Source organism: Cetorhinus maximus, chromosome 7 (genome assembly GCF_964194155.1).
Source record: "Cetorhinus maximus chromosome 7, sCetMax3.hap1.1, whole genome shotgun sequence".
Lineage (NCBI taxonomy): Eukaryota > Metazoa > Chordata > Chondrichthyes > Lamniformes > Cetorhinidae > Cetorhinus > Cetorhinus maximus.
In genome coordinates this window covers 123,948,967-123,971,891 of record NC_135885.1, presented here as the reverse complement: position 1 = coordinate 123,971,891, position 22,925 = coordinate 123,948,967, and positions in this window count along the sequence as shown.

The window sequence follows — 22,925 nt, the reverse complement described above, 5'->3', positions numbered from 1 at the left end:
TACCTAATTAGTAACTCTTAACATACAGAGCTCATTAGAAAAAAACAAAAACATCACAAATCATATCCATTTATTATACAAAAAACCTGATGTTTTAATTTGTTTTAATAATGTTATTAATTAAAAATTAGCATTAAGCAGACTTGCGATAACTGGCACCTGCACAGAAGCACTTGTCCATGCTATGGATCCACCAGTCACAGGTCTGACTTCAAAGGGATATATGCCAAATTGTGTAATTAGCAGTTAACCAATGTTTAAAGCATGTAACAGATAGCTAACTCCTTGATCACTGTACTCATTGAAAACAGGCAGCCAGCCAGCCAATTGGATTGATCTGTCAATGAACCATCACAGGCATGATGTGACAAATGGCTTAATGCTGTGGTGCATGATTGTGTGATTCAAAGAGGATGGTGTGACTGACTGCATAAAAGGTCACAGAAGGGCCTAGGGAATTGAGGAGAACAGTTGCATCTTGGACACAGTCACAAAGGATTCCAATAAAAGTAAATGTTGGGTCATCCATTTTGGACCTAAAAAGGACAGAGCTTTTTAAATGGTGAAAAGCTAGAAACAGTGGAGATCCAGAGACATTGGTGATTAAAATGCCAGGAAGAGGTATCCAAAATAATCAAAAAGGCTAACAGAATGCTGGTCTTTATATCTAGAGGAATATAATACAATGGATTAGAAGCTATAATATGGCTATACAAATTCTTGGTTAGACCACAGATACAATACTCTGAGCAGTTCTGGGCACCAATTTTAGAAATAAATTATTGGCATTGGAGTGAGCACAGCATAGATTTCCCAGAATGTTATCAGGACAAGAAGGATTAAACTCGAGGAGAGGTTAAACAAATTAGGATTATGCTCCCTGTAATTTAAAAGGTTAAGGTGGGATTTCATCAAAATTTTAAAGCTATTGAGGGGTCAAGAGGGGGCTGGTTAGCTCAGTTGGTGCGATGGCTCACATGTGGTTCAGAATAACACCAGCAGCATGAGTTCAATTCCTGTTTCAGATGAGGTAGACTTGGGAACTTCCTCCCCTCCCTGTCCCTGAGAGTCAAAGGCAATGGCAGACCATCACTGACAAAAGCTGCCAACAAAACAGCTCTAGATTAAGCATCAGCAGATACTGAACCGAGGACCTGCCTGTAGGCAGAGCACACATGAATGAATGAATGAAAGTAGGGGAATAGATTTGGTATTTACAGAGAAACTATTTCTGCTGGTCAGGGAGTCCAAGACTCGGGGCCATAGTCTAAAAAATTAGAGGATTTTCATGGCATGAAATTGGAAACACTTCTACACTCAAAGGGTAGTAGAAGTTTAGAACTCTTCTAGAAATGACAATTGACGCTAGCTCAATTGTAAATTTTAAATCTAGCTGAGATCAATAGATTTTTGGGAACCGAAGATGTGAAGAGATTTGGGGAAAGGTCAGTTACCTGGAGTTAGGTTGCAGATCTGCCATAAGCGGAAATAATAGCAGGTTTGAGGGACTAAATGTCCTACTCAGGCTTTTATGTGTCTTTGGTAGAGCAGTGTAAGTGAAAACTGACTGGAGTTATTCAAATATGAGTTGCAAGAAAGGTGGGCACAGGTTTGGGAGAGAATCATATTTAAGGACATTGGAGAGGAAAGGGAGGTCGGAGAAAGAAGTAGTAGTTTGTAGATAGCGAAGTTATGGGTGTCTTTTTTTGAGGAGCCCGTTGATAATCATGGTTTTGATAGCAATGGGATAATAAGAACATAGGAACAAGGAAAGGCCATTAGCCGCTTGAACCTGTTCCACCATTCAATGAAATTAAGGCTGATCTGTGACCTAACTCCAAATATTTTATTTTTATTCTTTCATCAAATGTGGGTGTCTCTGGCAAGGCCAATATTTACTGCCCATCCCTAAGTGCCCTTGAGAAGGTGGTGGTGAGCTGCCTTCTTGAACCACTGCAGTTCATGTGGTGTAGGTAGACCCAAAGTGCTACTGGGAAAGGAGTTCTAGGATTTTCACCCAGAGACAGTGAAGGAACAGTGATACAGTTCCAGGTCAGGATGGTGTGTGGCTTGGAGAGGAAATTGCAGGTAGTGGTGTTCCCATGCATCTGCTATACATGTCCTTCTGAGTGGTATACTTGGTGAACACCACTGCAAATCACCTCCCAGTCTGAAAAACATCCATCCAGCACCAGCCTTTTCTTCCTGTTACCGAACCAATGTTGAGCTGAATTATACAAGGCAGTGCATTCCTGCATCCTCCCCTGCCCCTCTAACCTTGCCAGCTAAAAGGTTCGGAGGAGCTCCCTATGGGGAACTTTGGTTGCCCTGCAGCCATTGCCAATTGGTCGTTAATAGACCGGAGGTGGGATTTCCATCCCTCAGGGACAGGACATGCTGCCTCAGAGCACTGCCGGACAATCAGAGGCCAGCAGCTCTCCAGAACTTAAAGTTGTCCAGTACTGGATTGGGATTTGAGTAAGTGCCTGGGATTCTCACTGGGTGCCAAGCTGGCAGGCTCCTGTGAGGGGGCGAGGGGCTGAGCGGCCTTGTGTTTGAGAGGCCATGGAGGGAGGACAGAAAACCTTGAACTGTCCTCCGATAGGCCCAGGGGTGGGAGTGTTAAAAAGGGGTCCTCCTTCCCACTACCAGCCCCTGCTGGGAAACCTGCCAGGCTGGAGACTAGGCGTGGGCTACCCTCTGCTCCCAGTTAAACCCTGGCCGCGGCAGTGTGTAGCCCTTAAGTGGGAATTAATTGCTCACTTAAGGGCCTCAATTGGCCCACTGGCGGGGGTAATGGGGTGTGGGGGGGGCCTACTGAAATCATCCCTGCCACTGGTACAACTGCCATGGTGGCAGAGTGGGTGGGTAGGCAGTGGGCAAGCTGATCGCTGGATTTAACAAGCCCTCTGCCTTCAAATACGCTGGCAGGGGGAGCATTAAATCCAGCCCATTGTGTTCATACCATCATTTTCTCCTTAATACTTCAATCTTCTTAATAAGCTTCCTATGCGGCATTTTGTCAAATGCTTTTTGAAAGTCTATACATAGCACCTACAACACCATCATTATCGACCTTCTCCATTATCCCGTCAAAGAATTCAATCAAATTATTCAGGCACAATATACTTTTAACAAATTCATGCTAGTTCTCTTTGTAACCCATGCCTTTCCAAATGTAAGGTTAATTTGCCCTTGATAATGATTTCTAATTACTGTGGCTCAGTTCATAGCACCCTCGCCTTTGAATCAGAGGGTTGTGGGTTCATGTCCCACTCCCGGAAACCAAGAACTGTGATTGTACTCGAAAAGAGTTGCAATCTGCGACTGTTGATAACTCGAAAGAGTATCACAGATATTAGGCTGGCTGGCCTGTATTTCCAGGTTTATCCCTCTCCTTTTTCTTAAATAGTATTATAGTGTTTATAACTCTCCAGTCCTCCATCACTGTTCCTGATTTGAATGAGGATTGAAAGATTGTGATCAATTCATCTGCTATTTCTACCCTTGCTTCTTTAAGCAATTCCTAGGATGTAAATTTTCCAAACCAATGGCTTCCCCACTTTCAGGAATGCTAACCTTTCTAATATGTCTTTCCTATCCATTATTGTCATGTCTATACATTTCCTCCTGTCTGTTACAGGAACCTACATATCATCTGCTTCCTGTGCGAACTCAGATGTAAAGTATTTAATACTTCAGCCACGGGGAGGAGGTTAAAAAGCCCCCGGATGGAATGCTGACATTCCATTTGCCGCTAGCTGGAACTCTGCTTCAACAAGGAGCCCAACTGGCTTAATTTGGCTTTGATTGGTCCATTAAAGGCATAATTGGCAGTCTTTCCTGCCTCTGTTTCCACCTCTGCAACCCTTTCAAAATCAAGCCCAATAATTCAGAACCAAAGGCTGAATGTTTAGCTTGTCGGATGGGCACGCGCCCGACCTGTCCGAGTGTAAAGTGACGTGTGATGACGCCGGATGAGAATCCTGATGCCATCAGGTACTTGAACGATATTTCGGTCGGCGGGTGCGTGCCGGAGTCTGCAGCGCGCCTGCCGACAACTAAAAGGTCTATTAAGTCCATTAAAAAGGCAATTAAAAGAAATTTTTCGCTGCCCATCCAACCTTACAGTTGGCGGGCAGGCCAAAAAGGCCAAGCGGCCTTTGCATTTTTTTGGAAACCTCATCCACGGGAGGGATGAGGTTTCCAACAGCAAATAAAAATAAAATAAAAATTTTAAAATGTACTTAATAACATGTCCCCACTCATGTGATAGTCACACGAGGGGACCATGTTTTATAACATTGTTAATATTTTTACTTTTTAATGTTGAAACTGTTCATCTCCCTGAGGCAGCTCTGTGCCTCAGAGATATTTTCAAGTGTGCACCCGCGCGCATGTGCGAAGTTTGCGCTAATCCTCCTCCCACTCCCCCACACAGGCAGCGCTGAATGCTGCCTGCCAGCATGAAATTGCCGTCCGGCCCAGATCGAGGGGGGTGGTCGGCTTCCCAACCACCCCCACCCAGCCCTCCTGACAAGGGCAAAATTCTGCCCCAAGTTAATTGACATTTTGAAAAGCAAAACTAAATGAAAGCCAGCACAGATTTGTAAAAGGCAAATCATTTTTGACTAACTGGACTGACTTCTTGACAAAGTAGCAGAAGTGGTTGATGAGGGTAATTCCGTTGATGCTGTATGTGAACATTTACAGACTTGTAGTCTATTAGACACATAGGGGAGAATCCTCGGCTCGGTGAGCGGGGGCGGGGCCTGCTCGCCGAGGCGTAAAATGACGTGCGGTGACATCGGGCGTGCGTAATTCAGGTTTTCAGTTTGTCAGGCACACGGTTGAGTTGTTTGTGTGCCCACTGAACTGTCAAAGGCCTATTAAGGCCCATTAACTATCAATTAAAACAATAATCTGAGGCGAAGAGCCCAGGCGGCCTTTGCCTTTTTCATGGAACCTCATCCACAGGCGTGATGAGGTTTCATGAAGGTTTTTAAAGTCTTGTAAAAATTTTTCATAAAATTAATAGACATATCCCAGCTCATGTGAAAATTTCACATGAGGGGACATGCCTTAAATTTTTTTTTTCTCCTTCATTAATTTTTTTCTGAACTTAAACTAATCTCCCTGAGGCAGCTCTGTGCCTCAGGGAGATTTCTGTGCTCTTTTGCACACATGTGGGAAAGAACGCAGGCCCAGACTCAGGCAACCCCCTGCTGCCTGCACAGGGAGTGCTCAGCGTTCCGGGTGCGTGTCACACTGGGAGGGCCTTAATTGGCCCGCCCACATAAAATGGCGGCGCCCAGCCCGATCGCAGGCTGCAATCGGCTTCGTGCACGCTTGCCACTGCTCCTGCCCAACCCCCACCCCCCCTCCCGATGGGGAGAAAATTCTTCCCATAATAGACTTGTTAACAAAATTAAAGCTCATGGGATTGAAGGGGCTGTGGTAACATGGATACAAAATGACTGACAGACAGGAAACAGAAATTAGTGGTGAATAGGTTTTCTTTTCAAACTGTATGGGCCTATACAGTGGCGTTTCCAAGGTATCAGGACCACCGTTCCTTCTGATATATGCTAATGACCTGGATTTTGTTATATAGGGCATAAAGGTGTTGCAAAATTGGAAATGTAGTGAACAATGAGGAAGATAGTAACAGACCTCAGGAGGATATAAACAATCTGGTAAATTTGGCAAACACATGGCAGATAACATTTAAAGCAGGGAAATGTGAATTGATACATTTTGGCAGGAAGAATGAAGAGAGGCAATATGAACTAAATTTATCATTTTAAAAGGTTACAGGAACAGAGAAATCTGGGTGTACATGTACACAAATCTTTGAAGTTGGCAGGGCAAATTGAGAAGGCTTTACAAATAGAGGAATAAGGAACAAAAGCAAGGAAGTTATGTTCAACCTTTATAACACACTGGCTAATCCTCAGCTAGAGTATTGTGTTCAATTCTAAGCACCGGACTTTAGGAAGGATGTCAAAACCTTGGAGAGGGTTCAGATGAGATGTGCTAGAAGAATGGTATTAGAGATGAGAGATGTCAGTTAAATGTATAGACGGGAGAAGGTGAATAGAATAGAATAGGGAATTTGAAAGAAATACGCACAATCGTGAATGGTTTTGATGGAGCAAATAAGGAAAAACTGTTTCCAGTGACAGAAGGTTCAGAAACCATAAGACACAGATTGGCAAGAAGAACCAGAGCTGAAATGAGAAAACGTTTTGTTGTTGATCTAGAATGTGCTGCCTGAAAGGGCAGTGGAAGCAGATTTAATAGCAACTTTCAAAAGGGAATTGTATAGATAAAAAATTACCGCTGTTATATTGTTATATTATTCGTATATACATATGTATATCATGGTGTGCCACATTCAGTGCTGTATTGGAGTTATGTGCTGAGTAACAATGTATCAGTCTACCAATCTACCAACGAGATGGAGGGAAGCGAGAAAAATGCAATGAAGCTCCAGTGTTTTGAGCCTAAACTATGATTATTTCTAACTTACGGGAATCAGAAGACATAACATTCTGGCATGTGAGTAAAAACCCAAATATTTTAAATGAGCTGAACACGGAATTAGTTTGAAAAATCAACCCGAATTAGTCCCAGAGCGAGAGAGAGAGAGAGAGAGTAAAGCTGAATGAATCATGAAAAAATGGCTGTGAGTCATGGGGCAGGGTTTTCAGGCCGTTTCGGGCGGGAGCGGTGGGCGGGCCAGCCAGTGTGAAAGCTGTGCTGAGAAGCTCTGTGCTGCCAGGGTGGGGGCGGGAGGAGTGGGAGCCCTAACGTCTGAGCATGCGCGCACTGAAAGCCCCCTGAAGGCAGGGAACTGCCTCAGCGAGCTGAACTATTTTAAAATCAAAAAGAAAGATTTTTTAAATCTGAAAAAAAAATGCCCTGACATGGGGCCCACTCACAATAACATAAGCAGAATAAAAATTCTGCCCAAAAGGTTGTATTTATTTTCCATTTAATTGTGGAAACCTCAGCGCGCCCTGTGGTTGAGGTTTCGTAAAAAAACCAAAAGGCTGCCTGGCCGATTTGCCGGCCCGTCAATCATAAGGTTGGACGGGCAGCAAAAAATAGCTTTTAATTAATGGATTAATGGCCTTAATAAGCCTCTTAATTGTCGGTGGGCGCACTGCCGGCTCGAGCGTGCGCCCGCCAACCCAAATATTGCCCGCAGGACGTAAAAACCTGCCCATGAAATGGCTGCGACACCAATAAACACACAGTTCTAACCCGTGATGTATTGGGAGGCTGATGAGGTCATAGAGGCATCTGAGAAGTTTGAACAAAAGTGCAGACTGACATTCAGTAGCTTTCTAAAAGTAGCGAAGAGCAAAGGGTCAGCTACATCCCTTTGTGGGCAGGAGATAAAGGTTTAAATTTGTTTAATAGCTAGGAGCTGAGAGAAGATAACAGCAAGACCCCAGACAAAATATTTTGAAAAATTCAGCGTGTCCAACCAAAGTCAGATCATCGGATCCACCGATATAAATTCCAAGGCCTGAATCAGCTGAGCCTATTGACAATTTCATAACAAGATTGAAAATAGTAGCCAGAAAATGTTAATTCGAGGACATATGAAAGGCTGCTAGATCAGTTCATTTGGGGCACTGTGCACCCTGGAGTTCAAAAAGAATTGATTGAAAGGGATGTGCTCATATGCCAGAGCACATGAAGCCCCAAATAGACAGATGAGATGCTGACCACCTAAATGCTAGCTTTCGGTTAAGTCAAGAGAAAGGCAGCAGGGCTGATGCAGTGAAACAGCGACAAAAGAATGCACACGAGATAGAGAAAAAGATGTGCAAGGAATGACCACATGTGTTCACAGATGGAAGGGAACATCCCACATGCGGAACAAACTGCAGAGATTGTGGAAATCCAAATCACTGGGAAAAGATGTACAGAATAAAGAAAGAAGACAGTAAATGAGTTATCGGAGACAGAGTGATGGGACAAATGAGAATTAAAAGAAGCCAAAACATCCATATCTTGGAAGATGATGATGAGTATGCAGATACAATAGAAACCATACAACTGCATGAAATGGTTGGATATGACAGTTCCCAGAAGAAAATCCACGCAACTGCAGCCTTGCTATCCTGGGGTTGAGCAGTTGTGAAGAGCTGCAGCTTGTCTCAGTATACAACGAGGGGAAAGAGGTGACATTGCCAGTTAAAGGTAGAACACCCATTGAAAATTGCCCTGCAATCAGAGGCAAGGAAGATCTGATGCAAATGTACCCAGAGTATTGGATACTTTGAATATTCTAAATTTCACATCACTATTGACCCAGCAATGCAACCAATGGTAAATCCCCGACTTAAAGTGCCAATAGAACAAAAAGGTAAGCTTGAAAGAGAACTCCAAGAGATGGGAAAAAAACGTGATCACCAGAGTCACAGAGCCATCAGATTGGATAAATCCCATTAACAGAAACCAAAATGGATGGCAAAGAATTAGCTTGGATCCCAAAGATCATAATCAATAATAAAGAGGAATCACTACCCCATTCTAGCATTGGAAGAGATCACGCCAACACTGGCAGGGGCAAAAGTTTTCACCAAGCTTGATGCCAGAAATAGCTACTAGAGTTCGAACCTTGATCAGAATTCTTCATTGCTGACAACATCCAACATAACCTTTGGCCCATACATATTCCTGTGTCTACCTTCTGGACTTAACATGAACCAGGATGTGTTCCAGCAGAAAGTAAATGAGACACACTAAGGATATAAAGGACCAGTCAGCATAGCTGATGATATCCAGGTCCAAGGTGTAGATAAAAATGATCATGACCACCATGAAAAAAGATCATGACCAAGTCATGAAGCCATGGAGAGAACCAGGAAAGCCGAGATCAAGTTAAATGCATTGTGAAGGTGTCAGAATGTCAGCTCTTCGGAATGGAGCTCACACATGATGGAGTCAAGCAAGTCCTGAAAATGCCACAGCTATCTCTGAGATGGAAGCTTCAAGACACAAGAAGGGGTTAAGAAGTTACCTTGGCTTTATCCGATGCATGAGTTCTTTCATACTTCACATGTCAGAACACACAGCAAACTTATGAGAGCCAATGAAAGAAGACGTTGAGTACTCGTGGTCAGAGTCACATGAGAGAAGTTGCAATAAACTCAAAGACGTGGTATGCAAAGAGTCAGGTCTGTCATACCACAGCAGAAAGAAACCTGTCACTCTGCTAGGAGCTGCCACTACAAAAGGACTGGCAACAGCCTTGGTACAGGAAAGAGGGAAAACCAATAGCCTTCACATCCAAAGCTCTAACATCAGCAGACACCAGAAATGCTAACATAGAAAGTGTGTTTGGAAGTTGTGTATGGATGTGAGAAGTTCCATACATATCTCTCTGGGAGAAAGTGGAGGGTGATCATTGTCCACTGGAGCAGATCTACAAGGAAAGGCTGTGTAGAGCTACAACAAGACTACAGAAGTTACTATTGAGGTTTCAGAGTTATGAGTTATGATTGCATTCTGAAATACAAGCTGGGAAGAGAAATGGTGTTAACAGATATCCTATCTCAGTTGCTGTCACATTAGGAACATGAGGTAAAAGATCCAGGTGTAAAAGTCCATCATCTCGAGATTGTAACACCACCAAAATTGTGGCAAATTAGAGATGAGACCAGCAACAATGAAGAGTTACAGATGCAATCTTGGCAAGTGATTCAACGACGATCTGACAAGATACAGCAAACACAGCCAGCAACACGGCAGTACTGGTCTATCAGAGATGGCAGCTCACTGGAAGCTCTGTTAATCAGACCCAGGTTAATCATATCCAAAACAATGCAGGAAGAACTTCTCCAGAAGATACATGAAGGCCACGTAGGAATGGAGAAGTGTAGCTGACAGCTAGATCAATATGTGCTGGATAGGCATCTAAAAATACATCAAAAGAATGATTTCTACATGCAATGTATGCCAGACATATAGAAATACACAGCAGCAAAAGTTGATGAGAGCTACTGAAATACCACCCAGACCATGATATACTGTGGGAGCCAATTTATTCACACACAATGAAGAATGGTATCTCATAGATGCAAGTTTTTACCCAAAGCTCCCTTTTATCCAAAAGGTGAAAGATTAGAGAGGTACAACATTCATCTCAACCATACAAGTTCTGAAAGGACAATATGCGCTAAAGGAACCCAATTCATCTCCAGAGAATTTAAGGAATTCACTGACAGTATGGTTCAACATCACCACTTCACCACCACATTACCCAAAGGACACAATTTATAGAAAGACAAGTCCAAATGTTCAAGAGAACTCTCAGAAAATTCTGGGACACATAGGAGGATCCAGGCCTTACCTTATTGTCACTTTGATCCACACCTTTCATGGCTGACATAAAACCGCCTGAGAGCTATTTAATGGAAGAAAGTATAAGACAACTCTGCCAAGCAAGATATGCCCTTCGAGTGACCAGGAGCAGGTAAGACAACTACTCACTGATGCACAGGTAGAAGGGGGGGTCAACACTTCAACAAGCCTGGCTAAACCCCGACCTGAGTTGTTGAAAGGAAAAACTGTACATATACAGGATCCAATCACGAAAACCTCAAACTAAGCAAACATTGTTGGTGATGCTGAGACTCCAAGGCCATACATCATTAGACCAAAACCCAGTGAGCAAATGAGAAGGAAGAGAATCCATATTCAACCTACACCAGAGCTGAAAAAACAGAAAAGATCATCAACAACACCAGCAACATCATTAACCAGTGAAGCAACATCAACAGCATCACCAACAATTGGTACAACATCAACAATTTCACTAGCAAGTGACACGACATTAGCAACATCAAGCACAATGCCGACAACACCAAGCGTAAGGCACAGAATATCGCCTGTGCAGCATGCCACCTCACCATTGAGTGATGAATGTCAGATCTACAAGATGGAGGCAAATCACCTTACTACCTAAGCGATATCATGAATGATATTTTGAGAAAAGAAAACAAGCTATAAAAGTTTATTATGGAGTTCAGTTTATTCATAGAAATAAATTTTTAATCTTCAGTTTAGAAAAAAAAATGTTATTGGAACAATTACATTGATGTAGAGGCACTTTATATGTTTTTTTTGAAAAGAGAGGGGTGTTTTATTGCTATATTATTCATAAAGAGCTAGGAACTAATTGTTATGTGAATATATATCTCACAATGCTACATTCTTGCTGCGCTGGAGTTATGTGCTGAGTAACAATATATCAGTCTAACAGTCCACCAGCCAGATGGAGAGCAGAAAGTAATAGACTCAATGAAGCACCAGCATTTTGAATCTGAAGTGTGATTATTTCTAACATATGGGAAGCAGAAGACATAACAACAGGGCTATGAGAAAAGAGCAGGGGAGCCGGATTAATCGGATAGCTTTGACACGATGGGCAGAATTCCTGCCTTCTGTGTTATATCATTCTGTGATTTTATGATTATTATTCTAAAGGCTCTTCAGTTTATACATTTATTTGTGTAAACATATGAATGTTGTATGAATAAGCCTTTAAAATAATGTTAATCAAATGGCATAAGTTGAATACTTAACATGTTCACCTTAACTTCTCATTAAAGAACCAGCTGGTGATTTACCTTCCATGATGTTTATTAAATGCCTGAGCTTTTGTTATCTTAACCAGTTTGCCTTAACCAGTCCAAAATGTAGTGACCATTATGCAACTAACTGCCATGCTTCTGCCCATTCAACCATCCTGTTTATGTTACCTGGAAATCTACAAATGTTCTCACCACTAGTTATTCCAGTGCCAAGTTTCATGTCATTTGCAAACCTTAGAATGCTACTCCCTCCACCTGAGTCAAGGTCATTTATAAAAATTGAAAGGGATAATGCACACTACTGCAAATCACCTCCCAAATTGAAAAGCATCCATCCATTACCACCCTTCTGTTCCAGTCACTGAACCAATGACTTGCCCTTACCTCCATTTTCTCCTTAACAAGATTAGCGTGTGGCACTTTGTCAAATGTCTTCCAAATGTCCAGATATATAACATCTAATACACTATTATGATCTCCCTTCACTGTTACCTCATCAAACAATTCAATCAAGTTAGTCAGATATGATTTGCCTTTAACAAATCCATGCTGGCTGTCATTGATTAACACACGCCTTTCAAAATTAAAGTTTATTTTGTCATTGATAATTGTTTCCAATAAGTTCCCATCAGAGAGCCAGTGCAGACTCGATGGGCCGAATGGCCTCCTTCTGCACTGTACAGAATCTGTGATTCTGTGTATGATTCTAGAACCCTTTCCTCATCAATCAGTCCTAAAAGAGTTGGTTGCTCTTCTAGGAAGTCTCACTTCCTAGCCCATAAGCAACCTAGCATAAGACTGGTGCGCAGAATGCAATGAAGCATATTAGCCACTAGAAGTGTGAAGCTGTGTCCTGCCACCAGAGAGGTAGGTCCAGATTAGGGAAACAGCTTGGAACCTTAAAGATGAGAATGTCTTTTCAAACCTTAAATTGGCCCTTCAAACATTAGCTGCTTACATTTGGTACTGTACACTGTTAGATCAATGATATTGATAACAGGGCTTAATCACTTTGTTGCATTAAGCTTGAATACTTTCCTGCTGTAGTTTGGTTCCACTTCTCTTTCTTTCACAGATGAGAAACCTATTTGGGTAATGCTGTCAGTGGGTTGCCCCATGATTGTTGTCCGTTTCTGGTTCTGTAACCATCTCTTTACCTTTTATTTTTCTAAATTCTTGTGTGTGTGTAGCTTTAGAAAATCAAACTCCTGCCATAGATCCTCGGCCATTAGTCACAGATATCAGGCATATAAATGCAACTGAATTCCTGTTTACATGATCCCACTATCTGATGCTTCCAATGGACGCTTCGGTATCTGAATGCATGGAGCATTCACAATAAGGTAGATAAATTAACAGCGCAAATAGGTGTAAGTGTGTAAAATATGATTGCGATTACGGAGACATGGCTGCAGAGTGACCAAAGCTGGGAACTGAATATCCAAGGGTATCTGATATTTAGAAAGGACATGCAGAAAGGAAAAGGAGGTGAGGTGGCATTGCTAGTAAAGGATGAAATGAGTGTAATAGTTAAAAAGGATATTGGCTCAGAAAATTAAGAAGTAGTGTCAGTCTAGGTGGAGCTAAGAAACAACAAGGGTCAGAAAATATTAGTGGCAGTTGTCTATAGGACTCCAAACAGTAGCGGTAAGGTAGGGGATGACATTAAATAGGAAATTAGAGATGCATGTAAAAAGGGTACTACAGTGATCATGGGTGACTTTAATTTACACATAGACTGAACAAACCAAATTAGCAATAATACTGTGATGGATGAACTCCTGGAGTGTGTACGAGATTTTTTTACATCAGTATATCGAGGAACCAATTAGGAACAGAGTATCCTAGATTTGGTATTGTGCAATGAGAAGGGGTTAATTAATAATCTTGTGTGTGGGTCCTTTAGGGAACAGTGACCATAACATGATAGAATTCTTCATTAGGGTGGAAAGTAAGTCATCTGATCTGAAACTAGGGTCCTAAATCTAAATAAAGGAAACTACGAAGGTATGAGGCATGAACTATGATAGATTGGGGAACTTCATGGGGATAATTTTCTGCATGTCGAATGGGCTGTGTGGGAGCGGCTGCTGGCAGATGCAGAGCCGATTGCCACCCATGATTGGCTCCGTGCTGCCATTTTATGTGGGTGGGCCAATTAAGGCCTGCCCCAGTGTGAATCGCAGCTCCCGAGAACAGTGGGAGGGGGCAGGCGGTGGCAGTACTCCAATGGCCGCCAGGCCCAATGGCAACCCGACGGCCTGTTTAGAAACCACATGGGCAGCTTTCCAAAGGCTGGCCACGATGGCTCGCAGAAGGGTTCCCGAGAGCCGCTCTCGGAGATCAGGCCAGGCAGGAGGGCACGTCGTCAGGGCATTGTGCCCCTAGATTCTTGGATGAGTGCCTCGCTGCCCTCCTCGAGGTGGCAGCTCGGTGCAAAATCATTGTGCCAAGGGACCTGAGGAGGAGGCCCCCCCCCACATGGTGAAATATGCCTGGGAGGAGGTGGCAGAAAGGGTCAGCGCACACAATGTGGTGCGACACATCTGGTCTCAGTGCCGCAAGCGCTTCAATGACCTCTTGCGATCGGGATGGGTGAGTACCATGTTGGCATGGGTCACTTAGCACAGCAGTTAGGTTGGCCCCCCTGGCTCCCCCACCGCAAATTCTGAATGTAGTTATTGCATTGAATCATTCACGGTATGTGGCCTTCGCTGGGTGGGTCAGCTTTTATTGCCCATACCTAGTTGACCCTGAGAGGGTGGTGCTGAGCTGCCTTCCATATCCACTGCATGTGGTGCACTTATACCCACAGCACTGTTTTGGGGGCGAGGGGACACCTGCCAAGGTCATCAAGGCCAACAGGACAGCAGAGTGAGCAGGCTGTCTCCAATGCCAGTGCCAGCGAGGGGGGAGAACCTAGACGTAGCACCCGAAAACGTCAGCATAAGGCACCTTAGACACAACACGGGCTTATCACTGGTGGTTTTCTGTTGGCCCGCTATTAGTTGATTATTAGTCGGTGTGCAGCTCAACACCTCTGAATAAACTTTCATTTCTGCTTTGTTTTATGAAAACATTAAATGCTTTAGTTCTGAACAAGGTTCAGGGTGCTTCATTACTTCTGCAGGTGTACGGGAACCCATGGTGTTATGAGTGACTTGTTTGTCATTGAGCTTTATTGACAAGACACATAGTTAATGTTCCTAACCGAGCAAATGTTGCTCTCTGGTATCAGGTATGGAGCTGGCAACACTGGCATGTGTTGGAGGTCCATCTGTGGTGGGCTAGCTGAAGGATCATTGGATCATTGGCTGTTCCTGCCACCCTGGAGGTTGCCCGGGTCAGCGTTTATCCCCTCAGCGTTCTCCTGAGCATGCTCGTCCTTGGACTCACTACTGGACTCATCGTCTGCTGTCAGAGCAGCTGCATCAACATCTGCATCAACATCTTCTTCTTCCACTGCAACCCCCCTTTCCAGTGCCAGATTGTGGAGAGCGCAGCATGAAACCACTATCAGTGACACACAAACTGGGGGTTATTGCAGTGCATCCCCTGAACGGTCCAGGCATCGGAAGCGCATTTTGAGAAGACCAATGGTTCTCTCTATCACCGCCCTTATGGAGGCGTGGCTCCTATTGTACTGCCACTTGGCCTCTGTTCTTGGATGGCGGAGTGGCGTCATGAGCCACCTTCTGAGGGGATAACCCTTGTCACCCAGCAGCCATCCATCAAGCCAGGCTGGAGCACTGAAGAGCCTCGGCACCTGGGAGTGTCTGAGGATGTAGGCATCGTGGGAGCTGCCTAGGTACCTTGCACAGACTTGTAGAATCTGCATCCTGTGATCACACACTATCTGCACGTTCATGGAGTGGAAGCCCTTCCTGTTGACGAAGGCATCGGGCTCACCTGCTGGTGCCTTGATGGCCACATGTGTACAGTCTATAGCACCCTGGACACGGGGGAAGCAGCAATGGCCGCGAAGCCTCTGTCTCGCTCCGCCTAGCTGGCCTTGTCCGAGCAGTAGTGAATGAAAGTCAATGCACATTTGAACATGGCGTCTGTCACCGGCTTGACACAACTGTGGACAGCTGACTGGGAGGCACCACAAAGATCACCCACCAACCCCTGGAAAGAACCGGAGGCTTGGAAGTTGAGGGCAGCCATGACCTTCAACACCAATGGTACCCACACAGTTGGAGCTGATCTCAGGGCCTTTCATCTGACAAACGGAGGTCACTGTCTCCTTTGAGAGATGGAACCTCCTTCGGCACTGTACCTCAGACCTGTTGAGGTAGCTGCTTAGCCGCCAGTAAACCCTGATGAAAGTGGTGTCTTCTGCGGCCCCTTCCACCTTGCACTTCCTGTTGGCCCTGCATCCCTCGTGCCTACGCCTGTCCTCCCAAAGGTGGCTGCCTTGGAGGCTGAATATGGATTCCTGGCCTCCTCCCCCATCTGGCACTCTCTTCCTCCTCAGAGGAGGTGCCTCCAGTGGAGAGCACAACCTCCATTCCCAGAGTAAGGGAAGGCTGCCTGAAACCAGCAAGGCCCCAAGAATGATGTTTATACCAGAGTCCTGACCTGAAGCCTGTTATTCCTGTACAAGCAGCTTTGAAGGGATTTGAAGTTCTCCTGTTCACACAAGCAAGTAGCAGAAAGTTTAAAAAGTAAATAACTAACAAATAGCACTTGCAAGCCCTCTCACCCTTCTTATCTCACCCTTGGATGTTGCCTACCCACCTGCCCTTTGCGCCCGTGCAACGCTTTGAAGAATGCATGGGCTCTGCAAAATCTCAGTCTATTAATGCCTCAAGGGCCTTAAGTGGCCCGTTAATTAATGATGGGCACGCATCGGAGCTCATAGCGGCCTGCCCACCAAAATATCGCGAAGGCACCCCCGACGTCACCGCACATCATTTTACGCGTCGGTGTGTCAGGCCTGCCCCCGCATGCCAAGGTCAAAATTCTGGCCCATTAAAAGGCATGATGGTGGATAGGCAATGTCTAATATTTAAGGAATGAATGCAGGCATTGCAAGTTACAAATTCCTTTCTGGTGCAAAAACATAACAGGAAAAGTGGCCCAACCATGGCTAACAAAATAAATTAAGGATAGTATTAGATCCAAAGAGGAGTCATATAAAGTTGCTCCAAAAAATAGCAAGCCCAAGGATTGGGAATAGTTTAGAATTCAGCAAAGGAGGACAAAGATGTTGATTAAGAGGGGTAAAATAGAGTATGAGAGTAAACTTGCAAGGAACATAAAAGCTGACTATAAAAGCTTCTATCAGTATGTAAAAAGAAAAAGAATAGTGAAGACAAATGTAAGTCCCTTACAGTCTGCAGCAGGAGAATGTATAATAGAAAACAAGGAAATGGCAGAGCAATTAAACAACTACTTTAGTTCTGTCTTCGTGGAGAAAGACACAAATAACTTCCTAGAAATACTAGTGAGAAGGAGGAATTGAAGAAAATTAGCATTAGTAAAACAACAGTGCTGGAAAAATTAATGGGAATGAAAGCTAATAAATCCCCATGGTCTGATAATTTATGTCTCAGGGTACTAATGGAGGTAGCCTTGGAAGTAGTGGATGCATTTGTTGTCAGCTTCCAAAATTCCATAGATTCCAGAATAGTCCCAGGAGATTGGAGTGTGACAAATATAATCCCACTATTTAAAAAATGAGGAAGGAAGAAAAAAGGGAATAACAGACCAGTTAGCCTAGTAGGGAAAGTGCTGGAGTCTATTATAAAGGATGTGATAACAGGGCACTTAGAAAATATCAATGGGATTAGAAAAAATCAACATGGATTTATTGAAAGGAAATCATGTTGACAAACCTACTGAAGTTTTTTTTTGAGGACCTAACAAGTAGAATAGAAAAGGGGGAACTAGTGGATGTGATGTATTTAGATCTTCAGAAAGCTTTTGATAAAGTCCCACATAAGAGGTTAGTGTGCAAAATTAAAGCTCATGGGATGGGGGTAATGTATTGGGATGGATTGAGAATTGGTTAGCAGATAGGAAACAGAGAGTAAGAATAAATGGGTTTTTATCGGAGAGGCAGGTGGTGACTACTGGGCTACCATAGGGATCAGTGTTTGGGCCCCAGCTATTCACAATGTACATCACTAATTTGGCTGAGGGAACCAAATGTAATATTTCCCCAAGTTTGCTGAACGACACAAAACTAGGTGGGAATGTGAGTGGCGAGGAGGATGTAAAGAGGCTTCAAGGCATTTAAACAAGTTGAGTAAGTGGACAAATACGTGGCAGATGCAGTATAATGTGGATAAGTGTGAAGTTATCCACTTTGGTAGGAAAAACAGAATGGCAGCATGTTGCTTAAGTGGTGATAGATTGGGAAATATTGATGTACAAAGGTGTCCTTGTGCACCAGTGTTATGATCCCAGCTGATGTTGCTACTGGACAAGCCAGGTCCCAGGGTGGAACCTGACTTGATAGATCCTAACTTTTATTTTTTGTTTAGAAACATGGAGGGTGTCTACTGAACAGGCTCACAGGTGTCAGCTAATGAACTTTTTACAAAAAAAAACATTTATTAAACAAGGAAAAATCAAATAGATTACAATACTCCTTCACCCACAACTATACAATTACAGATATATATAGATTTGTATATATGACACAAGAGATAATACAGGTTACAAAAGCTGTCTTATGCTCTAATGTTCACAGTAAGTACCCACCACACTCTTAAACCAAGTGACAGATGCTACCCCAAATAGATGCCATGGATCAACTCCCCCCAGACGCTTGTCACACTGTAAGCCGATTGCTCTCACTGAACTCCATCTTTCACACAAGGGTTTCCAACCTGCACTCTCGAAGGACCCACTTTGGAATCTTCTCCCAAATGACACTTTCCCTCGGACGCCTTCCACAAGGGTCTGCCTCCAGGGTTTTGAACTCTCCTTCCAATGTTCCTCTCTCCTGGAAGGTGACGTGTATTCAAGCTTCACCTTCCACACACTCTCAGATACCCAGCCATGTGAACAGAACACCACGGCTTCACATGCTCATAGTAAATAGTGTCAGGTATTTGGCTGTCTCCTTGGATCTTCTGGCTTCTCATAAACCTAATTTGCTTTAAACTTGCGTCCTGCAGCTTTTCCTCTTTAAACCTGGAGCCTTTCTCTGCTCCTCACTCTTAACTTCACTTAACAGGACATTGTCCAGATCCTTATTCTTTCCCTTTGACTTGAAGGTCTCCTCAAGACCCTCCTTCTTCTGTTCTTTGGGGAAACCTGCTTCCTGCAGCTTCCTTCTGTCCAGCTTCTCCTTGCCCCTGTTTCCAACTGAACTAAAAAAACTGCTGTTCAGGTTCTCTCAGTATCTGTGGGGCCCCTCTCTCTGGACTCCTGTTGCTAGGCAAGAGCACAGTTTTTCTACCTTTTGTTTGCTTTAACTTCCCTTCAAGAGTTGTACAATTTAATTAAAATGCAGGCATCTTTAAACTGAAACTAAAACTCAAGTTCTCCCCTTAACACACCAATACAGAAACATACATCAAACTTAAACTCAAAGCTAAAACTTATTCCTGACATCCACAAATACAAATACAATGTACTTAAACTATCTCTAATTCCTAACACCAGTCACTGAAAGCAAGCATGCAGGTGCAGCAAGCAGTTAGGAAGGCAAATGTTAGGTTGGCCTTCATTGCAAGAGGATTTGACTATAGGAGCCAGGATGTCTTATTGCAGCTGCACAGGGCCTTGGTGAGACCACACCTGGAGTATTGTGTGCAGTTTTTGTCTCCTTACCAAAGAAAGGATACACTTGCCATAGAGGGAGTGCAGCGAAGGTTCACCAGACTTATTCCTGGGATGGCAGGATTGTCATATTAGGACAGATTGGGCTAACTAGGCCCGTAGTCACTGGAGTTTAGAAGAATGAGAGGGGCTGTCATTGAAACGTATAAAATTCTGACATGGCTGGACAGACTGGGATGATGGGCGGAATTTTACGGCTCCATTACGGTGGGTGCCGGAGTACAAAATGCGGCAAGCTGTTCAAAAGCCCATTGACTTCGGTGGGACTGGAAAATCATGCTGTTGGGGGGGGCCATGAAGTCCGCCTGATGTTTCCCCTGGTTTGTGGGGGGTGGGGTGGGGGGGGTGGTGGGGGGTGACGAGGTGCGGGGTGGGTGGTCTGGAAGGGCGTCACATTCTCAGGATATCAGATAGGCCATTTAGGACTGAGGTGAGGAGCAATTTCTTCACTCAGAGGGTAGCAGAGAAGTCTGTGGAGGTTAAGTCACTGAATATACTTAAGATAGACATAGATTGATTTCTAGGCACTAAGAGAGTCAATAAGTATGGGGGGAGAGCAGGAGTATAGCATCGAGATAGATGATCAGCCATGATCGTGTTGAATGGTAGAGAGGCTCGAAGGGCCAAATGGCCTACTCCTTCTCCTATTCTCTATGTTTCTATGTTTTTTATGTAAACAGTAATCACATGAAGTGCATCTTACCAAGCTGCAGTCCTACAAACTGTAATGTTTCTATTCATTCCTTTTGAAAACTAAAAATCAACAATTAGTCATGAAGCTCCCCCCTCCCCACCACCACACCCCTCCCCCCCACCCCCGTGCTAGATTAACTGCTGCAGCATTTTCTCTTAACTAAACTCACTTCTCAAAGCACATTCCTTTCTTCCTTCTCTCATGGGAGCAATCTGCACCTCTGGCAGTATCCGATGAAAATGAAGACAAATGCTGCCTTTTTTGTGTCCCAAGGTCAATGAAGGCTTCAGGTAATTTTGCCTGGCAATCTTTTCTTCAAGAACATTTCTGATCCGCTTATTGAAAATCTATCAGGCCTTTCAGACTCTGTTATATCAGCCAATCTGCTGATCAGTAGAGACACAGACCCAGGGCCTGGTGGAATGGTGACGGCCGGAGGCAATATACGTGAGGTCCTATCTCTCAGAACAGGAATGTGTGCCAAGCATGAAAGAAAGGCTTACACTTATATAATGACTTCCACAAACTCAGGACATCCTAAAGCAATTAAATACTTTTGAAGCGTTGTCTCTGTTCCAATGCGGAAAGCACAATAGCCAATTTGCACAGAGGAGTCCACAAACAGGGCTGTGATAATAACCAAAATTAATGGGTATTCTTGTAGGGTCAATATTTTCTAAGACACTGGGGACATCTGCCCTGTTGTTTTTCAAATATTGCTATAGGGTCTTTTACTTCCGCTTGAGGAGGCAGATGGGGCCTTGGTTCAACATCTCAGCTGAAAGGTGATAAGTCCAGTATCGCAGCTTTTCTTCAGAACTGCTTTAGAGTATTAGCCATCATTTTGTGCTCAAACCTCTGAGGTGGGGCTTAAAGCCATAACCTTCTGATTCCCAAGTGAGAACACAGCCATTGAGCCACAGTTGAAGCATGTGTTCTTTCCGCCTCAAAGCCTCATACAGGTGACACATAGAAGCGGACACCAGGCCACCCAAAGGTGCAAACAGCAGCAGATCCTCCAAGGAGAAAGCTGCCACGAGAGGAGAATCACTTCAATATCACAAGCCTTTTGTACCACAGGAGTGGTTCTACCTGTTCTGCCTGCTCCTATAACATCACTGGCCTTTCTTTTGTACCCAGGACAAATAGTTGAAAATGAGAAAAATGGACGCTATTACAGAATCAGGGCAAACATGATATGAAGGAAGACCAGGTTGGCTTATGGTACTAAAGGAGAGTGTGTTTATGCTCACATACTCTGTGACTTGCAAGACCACCACTTAAGACCAAAGAAGTCTGATGTATTGTGTTAGAATGGATTGAAAGCTTGGTAATTTATTTGAAGATTGGGGGATAGAAGTTTTGACAATGGTGACAAGGATAAAGAATGTTAAACAGATGAGAACACTTCATTGATAATTTGAGTTTAAATGCTGCTCACAGCTGTAGCTGAAGGTTCCTCTGAGTGACAATCCTCCCAATGATCTACTACACACTGACTGTCTCCAAAGCAGCTTGCACCATTTCCCAGGAAACTACATGTCTAGGTCTAACTGAATGAAAAAGTCCTGCTGGGAAGAGCAGACTACAAGTGTGCAGGATACATGATGTGGTTATATTATAAAGTCATTCCTCAGACAGCAAATTACCTTTTTAAGGCCATGATGGGCTTCTCAATGATCACTCTTGAAGAGGCATGCATTTTAGTGTGCCACCCTTCAGAAGCTGTTCCTACAACTCCAAAGAGGAGAGATATCCATGGCAGCAAGGGGTTTTCCTACTTGCCAAAAGCCATTGGTTCATTTGGGTATCTTCTGAGTTTAAGAAGGGCAGAAACACTTGACCATAAAAAATTCAGACATATATCCCTTAGACTCTCAAACTGGACACAGGGTAAGCTGGAACAGAGTGGTAGGAGGACCAAACTAAATTTGTGGTTCAGTAGCATCTTATTTCTCTTCTACATCTCTTTGTCTGCAAACACTACTCACTATTCTGGGATCACCTGGAATATAAAGACAACTCAGCCTCTATTTTATGCAGCAAATGATCTTCTTAAACCCCACTCCCCTGCCTTCTCCATCCTCACCTCCTACAATGATGTGCAGAACAGATTCCTTTGTCACTAAGATTGAGGCCATGCGTTCAACTGCCTTCTCCTTGCCCACAGGCCCAAGCATCCTCTAATAGTCCCTGTGCCCTAGCCCTGAACTCACATCTTTCCATAATTTCATTCCTTTCTCTCCTTATTCCCTTTCGGAGCTCATCTTGACCATGAGATCCACCTGCTGCTCCAACAAATATATTCACACTAAACTGCTGAACACCCAATTTCCCTTCCTGCCTCCCATGTTAACTGATATTGTTAATGGTTCTCTCTTCTCATGTACTGTCGTTTTCATCCTTAAAATTTGCTCTCATGACCCACCTCTGAAAAAAATCAACCACTGTCCATGTAAACAACAACATTACTGCTCCATCTCCAACACTCCTTTCCTTTCCAAAGTCCTTGCCTCTCAAATCTGTGCCCATCATACTCAGAACTCCATGTTTGAATCCCACCAATCAGGTTCCTGCCCCTGCCGCAGTACAAAAATGACACTTATGAAAGTCACAAATTACATCCTATGTGATTGTGGTAATGGTAAAGTGTTCCTCGTTACCCTTTGTGATCTCACTGCAGTCTTTAATACAGATCACCAACCATCCTCCTTCAATGCCACTCCACTGTCATAGATCTTGCTGGGACTGCACTTGCCTGATTCCATTCTTATCTATCCAGTTGTAGCCAGAGAATTGTGTTATTATGATGATACAAT